Here is a 7477-nt window from a genome sequence, read left to right on the forward strand (position 1 = left end):
CCCGAGTAGCTGGGACTACAGGCATGCGCCACCATGCCCAGCTAATTTTTTACATATATATATCAGTTGGCCAATTAATTTCTTTCTATTTATAGTAGAGACGGGGTCTCGCTCTTGCTCAGGCTGGTTTTGAACTCCTGACCTTGAGCAATCCGCCCGCCTCGGCCTCCCAAGAGCTAGGATTACAGGCGTGAGCCACCGCGCCCGGCCTACAAGCTTATTTTTTTCCTACAAAAATCTATTCAGGCCGGGCGCGGTGGCTCACGCCTGTAATCCTAGCACTCTGGGAGGCCGAGGCGGGCGGATTGCTCGAGGTTGGGAGTTCGAAACCATCCTGAGCGAGACCCCGTCTCTACTAAAAATAGAAAGAAATTAATTGACCAACTAAAAATATATATACAAAAAACTAGCCAGGCATGGTGGCACATGCCTGTAGTCCCAGCTACTTGGGAGGCTGAGGCAGGAGGATCGTTTGAGCCCAGGAGTTTGAGGTTGCTGTGAGCTAGGCTGACGCCATGGCACTCACTCAAGCCTGGGCAACAAAAGTGAGACTCTGTCTCAAAAAAAAAAAAAAAAAAAAAAAAAAAATCTATTCATCCAGTCCAGAATGATGTCACTGCTCAGACATCAAGGTATTTTGGTGACATAATTGCCTAAATATTCAGTAATTTCATCTGTATCATGAAATCTATCAGCCAAAGAAATTCCAACTCATACTTGGGTAAATGGAATCACTATCCAGTTGGTCAAGTCTTTCTTTCTTTTTTTTTTTTTTTTTTTTTGAGACAGAGTCTTGCTTTGTTGTCCATGCTAGAGTGAGTGCTGTGGTGTCAGCCTAGCTCACAGCAACCTCAAACTCCTGGGCTCAAGCAATCCTTCCACCTCAGCCTCCTAAGTAGCTGGGACTACAGGCATGTGTCACCATGCCCAGCTAATATTTTCTATATATATTAGTTGGCCAATTAATTTCTTTCTATTTTTAGTAGAGACAGGGTCTCACTCTTTCTGAGGCTGGTTTCGAACTCCTGACCTCAAGCAATCTGCCCGCCTTAGCCTCCCAGAGTGCTAGGATTACAGGCATGAGCCACCACACCCGGACAAGTCTTTATTTATAAAAATCATGGTGATACAATGCTTCCCTTTGGGAATTCACAGTCTATTTGAGGATATGTCTCTCAGGACATAAGAAAGGATCAAAAGACACTTCAAAATTACAAAACTAATAAAAGTATTAAAGTTCCATCCGGTTGAACCCATGGCTGGAATCACCCCAAAAGCATTGGTAGGGGTGTCCCTACGAGGGACTATCCCAAACCATCCCAAGATGAGGCTGGTTGGGAATTCCAAAGAAAGAAACACTAAACACTATGGTGATCAGTCCAAAGCATTGAGAATTGCCCAGGTGTTCCTGATCCCACATATCCATGCTCAAAGGAAACCTTAGGGAACTCCTGAAAAGAGATAAATTGTTCGTTCCTTAAGTGGCTCTCTCTTGAAAGTTTTTAAAAGAATAATTACAACTAACTATCTCATTGCTCCTGGTCTCCTCACAGTGGATAGCCACAGATCGGAGCTCTGACTGGAAAGAATTACAATTGCCAGTGTTTTTAAGTTTAGCACTGTAGCAGATGCCACAACCACCTTCTCCATAAATGACTCCTGTAATCAATTGCACACATCTCAATTCCCAGGGGCACCAGTGGTGTGGCTCCCCAGTGAGAGTTCAAGTATCATCAGCATTTGTTTTTGCTTATTCCAGGGGCAGCCTGAATGCTGGTGGCCTCTTCCTGACATCAGGACATGCTCTGTGACTTACCAGGTCCACTACAAGTATGGTGCATTGTAACTGTTCTGGCCCCTCCTCCTCTGGGGTGCAGTATAAACAGTCTCAGTGAGGGGATATAGCATTTCTCAGTCTTCCACAAATGGGAATTAAAATATGTAATTAGTGTATTCAACCTAGTAGCTAGGGATATACAAATGTGTCCCATGACCCTAAGCATGCATCTGTGGCTGTCATTCCTATTTAGTCTGAGAGGACTATATATTGTACTGTGATTACACTGTCTGATGATCTTGTTGTACCCAAATCTTGGGTGACTACTGGCCCTCTTGCAACTTTATCCACAATCCATATGGCACCATGTTGGGAACTGAACTTGCATCAGTCACATAGAAGACAATGCAAGTGGGACAGATTTGGGGAAGTCTGTTTATATCATCAAAAAATGCCACCTGGACATTCATTCCTACAAGTTTCTTTTTAAGTCTGTGGACTGGGCTGCCTAAGGGGGAAAAACATTGTGGTTTTAGCTAACAATTGCTAACCAGGTATCTTTTCAGGAATACTACAAGTTAGAAAAGGGGGAGAGCCGTCATGTATTTCTCTCCTACTGTTTTTTCATGTAAAGCATTTTCACATGCCTTAAAAGGAAGTCTACACCTTACCCTACTTGGCACCTGCCTGGGTAAAGTGGTTCTGTGCCATATTGGCAGGGGACTGTTGTGGTTCAGTGAAGAATAAATTTCGAATGTCCTCTCCTGGGTTGAGTATTAGCACCACTAGGTACTTTTGGAGCCAACTGGCATCATAACACATTCCCTTTACCCAACTGTGATGAGCGCTTCCAGAAAGCTCTATCAGGTCAGAACGTGACCTAATGTTAAGGGTAGATTTTTATCTATTTTTCATAGTGCCACCAGCTAAGTATTCACAATTGACAAATTCACAGTTTGTCCATGACATAGTTTGGATATTTGCCTCTCCAAATCTCTTGTCAAAATCTGATTCCCACTGTTAGAAGTGGCCATGTGGGAGGTGTTTGGTCATGGAATCAGATCCCTCATGAATGGTTTGGTTCCCTTGCTTCAGTAATGAGTGAGTTCTTGCTCTATTAGTTCCCATGGAGAGCTGGTTGTTTAAAAGGGCCTGCCACCTCATCTTCTCTCTGGCCCCCTCTCACCATGAGACATGCTTGCTCCCCCTCCCATCATGAGTAAAGGCTTCCTGGGGCCCTCACCAGAAGCAGATGTTGGTGCCATGCTTCTTGTACAGTCTGCAGAACCATAAGCCAACCATAAACCTCTTTTTTTTTTGTTATTAATTACTCAGCCTCAGGTATTTCCTTTATAGTAACACAAACAGACTAAGACAGTCCCTAACCCCTTTGTAGCACTCCTAAAGGTCAACTCCTTGACAGAAGCTGTCTCCCAACATAAGACAATACTCAATAACATCCACAATCTCTTGACCTTTCCTACTGGATTTAGAAGCTGAATGACCGAGTTTCCTGCCTCCCGGCATTCTGGTGCTGCATTCATGGTGGATGTAATGGAGTTGCCCAAATCAGGCATCAACGCCAGCATGATAGCCCAGTTCATTGACCAGCCCATCTGCTTTGTAGGGAAGCTGGAAAAGATTCATCCCTCTGGAAAAATGTTTATTCTTTCAGATGAAGAAGGGAAAAATGGAACCATTGAGTTCATGGAGCCCCTTGATGAAATCTCTGGAATTGTGGAAGTAGTTGGAAGAGTAACACCCAAGGCAACCATCATGTGTGCATCTTATGTCCAGTTTAGAGAAGATAATCATCCTTTTGATCTTGGACTTTACAAAGAAGCTGTGAAAATTTTCTGAGTTCCCTCAGTTTTTTCCTTTAGGGGTTGTGCAATATGATTGATCTTGGTGAATTTTCTTATGATTGCAAATGAGTTACATTGAAGACTAAAGGGAGGCCCCTCTTATTTGAGGGAGAGATTTCTGTGATTCCTAGTATTTAATTTGCTTTTTAAAATTTTATTTACCTAATTTAGATATTACAATCTACAGTTTTTGATAGAACACCTAAATCTTCTTATAAAGAATTATTTCTCCAAAATGTGGTTGGATTAGATGCAAGAACAAAGCGGTTGTCTGAGTTTAGGTTTCTATTTTATTAATAAAAATTAAAATGGTAAAAAAAAAAAGAAGCTGAATGACCAGGGTTGGGGTTTATGACCAGGGTTTAGCTGTGGAATATTTTCTTTGGGTGTTTAGGAGGTAAGTAGGTAGATATCCAGTTCCTAGCACCTTTACAATCATCTTTGACCACCTGAAGTATCTCCTGGGTTTGAATTCTGATTTTTAAAAATAAATTGGAAATTCTGTCACACTGTTTACTGATACCCCTTTTCTACACTGTGGATTCTCTGCTGGGGGAGAAGCCATGTGTTGTATAACAGGAACCTTTCTCACACTTTCTTTAGGAGTATTTTTCAGAAATGTGTGCAAAAGAATGGAAGCTCCTAATGAATGACTTCTTGACCTCCAAACCCAAAAGGCACTCTCACCCACGTGGATTTTCTGATGTCAAACAAAAATGAACTATAACCAAAGGCTTTCCTACCCACAAATGAGTAGGCTTTCTTGTAAGTGTAAAGTCTCTGGTGGATGATGTTTGCTACAACTGAATGTTTTTCACACATCTCAAGAATAGGTTCTTTTCCCAGTGTGGAGTCACTGAGGTAAAATAAAGTCTGACTTGAGATTGAAGGTTTTTTTACATTTAGTTCTTCCCGAGCTCTTTCCAGTGAGGCAGAGAACTTGGAAAGAGGCTTTACTGGATTGCTAGTGTGGAGGTTGAGCCAAAAAGAAAGCTAAATAAAAACTAGGGCCCTGGGTGGAAGATTTTCAAGCAGCTTAGCAAAATGTTAAGCTTCTTATTTACTGCTGAAGTGCAGATTATGTAAATTTTTGTAACTACACTTCTAGCTTCAGGTCTAAAGGGATAATTTTAACAGCACCCAATTACACTGTAAAGGGATTCAAGGAAAATCTATTTTCCCTATTTGGGGGCAAATACTGGGACTGGAAAGCCCTCATCATTCGCTAACAAAGAAAAAACAATGTACTCTCAGATCAATGAGAAGCCTCTGCAACTTGAGGCAGTAAAAGAACATATGAAAAAAAAGTATTCAAGAAAACATGGAATCAAAATAAACTGCCCTTGGTAATCCTGAAAGAGAAAAAACTGAAGGGAAGCCAAAAGGTAAACCATTATACAGTCTGCCCTCCATGTCCCTGGGTTCCACAGCTGCAGATTCCAATAATACAAAGGGCCAACTGTAAGGGACTTTGATATTCAAGGATTTTGATACCTGCAGGGAGGTCCTTGAAGCGATCCCCTATGGATACTGAGAAGTGAATATATATATATGAGTTCTATATATACATATATATGTATATATATACATATATATATGAGTTCTAATACCATATATAGAAAAGAGGAAAATAATTTTATAGAATACTAAGTGCAACTTTATGCTAATGTTTGATAGAGTAGTACTCATGATTTCCAGATAAATATTAGCTTAATTTACATAGAGGTAGAAAACCTGAAGAACATAACCACTGAAAAAATTGAAATAACAAAATAAGACCCACCCACCCCACCACATACCAATACCAGAGAGGGAAAAAAAGACCAGGATGAGTTATTTCTAACTAGGTTTCAAGGAATAATTTCTATATTATGCAAACTCTTCCAGGTTAATAAAAGAGAAGAAAAATCTTCCAAATTCATTTTGCACAGTCAGCAAAACATTAGCAAATTGAATCTACTTCTGAACTTAAAAAAAAAAAAATCACCTTGTAAGGAAGTATCAATTATTAGGAAACATTTAAAGACAATGAATTAAAAAAAGAAAGAAATTTTAGAATTAAATGAAAGAATAAAACATTACCAACAGATTTTTTAAAAACTTGATAGAATTTAGCAACCATTCCTAATAAAAACTCTTAAGTATAACAATAAGTGCTATAGCATGTATCAAATGCCAAACACTGTTCTAAGGATGTCACACATATTAACTAATTTAATCCTCACAACCCTATGCGGTAGTTCCATTTATAGATGGAGGAACTAAGATACAATGAAGCTAAGTGATTTGAACAGGGTCACACATCTAACCAAGATTTGAACCTAGGGTGCTGGGCACAAAATCTGTGCTCTTAACTACTACATTACACTGCTTCTTCTAAAATTAAGAATAGAAGGAAACTTCCTAAATGCAACAGAACATTTATCAGAATCCAACAACACATATGAAATGGTAAAATACTAAAAACATACCTTCCTCAGTTAGGAACAAAACATAGGCCTATTATCCACTATTCAACCTTTTTTGAAGTTCTTGCTAATGCACAACAGAGGTAGCATAGATTGAAAATTAAAAGATAAATGAATCATTTATTATATGCCTAGAAAAGCTAGAATGTGAAACTAAAAACTACTAAAATTAAGTTAGCAACATAACAGGAAACATATAAAAATTTTTAAATTAAATCTCTCATAATTAGGTATAACCAATAGAATTTGAGATATGGCTTTCAAATGTATTCAATTTTCCTCCATCCAGAAGCCTGAAGCTTTTTCAAAATGTCAGGGCATTCACTTCTACTGAGCACCTACACCAGACTTGTGGTAGTAGGCTCATACAATTATAAATAGCACTGGTTCCCACCCTCCAGAGGCTTAGCATGGTAGATAAGCAGACAAGAATCACGAAGGTAAAACTACAGCATCCACCAAGCAGGGCAGTTCTACTGAACATGTGCATAACCAGAAATGTCTGACTCAGGATGGAAAGATGGACCCATGGGCTCATATAGAGTCAGGCTCTTCCCTGGGATCTGGAAGTTTCCAAGGTAAAACAATGAAAACCAAAAAGTGCTACCTGCATATCTTCCAAAGAAAAATGGAAACAAACACCAAAAATATAGTTTAAAACAAACTTAAATTAAAATGTATATTCAGCCGGGTGCGGTGGCTCATGCCTGTAATCCTAGCACTCTGGGAGGTCGAGGCGGGTGGATTGCTCGAGTTCAGGAGTTCGAAACCAGCCTGAGCAAGAGTGAGACCCCGCCTCTACTATAAATGGAAAGAAATTAATTGGCCAACTAAAAATATATGCAAAAAATTAGCCAGGCATGGTGGCGCATGCCTGTAATCCCAGCTACTCGGGAGGCTGAGGCAGGAGGATCGCTTGAGCCCAGGGGTTTGAGGTTGCTGTGAGCTAGGCTGATGTCATGGCACTCACTCTAGCCTGGGCAACAAAGTACAACTCTCATCTTTAAATTGAGATAGTAGTTGTAGGTAGTTAGAACTAGTTAATGAGGAAAACAGATTATGTGAACCTATAATCTTGCCACAAACCTTGTCACTGTGAATTCCAATCACTGATGAATGCTTCTGGCTGGATTTTCAGTCATCTGTACCAGTGGTCCCCAACCTTTCTGGCACCAGTGACCAGTCTCATGGAAGATAATTTTTCCCTGCCATGGTGGGGGTGGGGGTGTTGTGTGTTTGGGGGGGGGGCTGCAGGCGTCATGGTGCAGAGCTCAGGTGGTGAGGTGCAGCCTGTTTCCTAACATGCCATGGACCATTATCAGGCTGTGGCCCAGGGGTTGGGGACTGCAGATCTGTACCACTGCTAT

The 7477-nt window shown here is 40.5% G+C and overlaps 1 pseudogene; it reads left to right on the forward strand.

The window, feature by feature from the left end:
- The first annotated feature begins 3319 nt into the window (after window positions 1-3319).
- LOC109729271 (replication protein A 14 kDa subunit pseudogene) lies at window positions 3320-3775 on the forward strand (annotated as a pseudogene).
- Window positions 3776-7477: the final 3702 nt, after the last annotated feature.

Source organism: Microcebus murinus, chromosome 1, assembly GCF_040939455.1.
Source record: "Microcebus murinus isolate Inina chromosome 1, M.murinus_Inina_mat1.0, whole genome shotgun sequence".
NCBI classification, from domain to species: Eukaryota; Metazoa; Chordata; class Mammalia; order Primates; family Cheirogaleidae; genus Microcebus; species Microcebus murinus.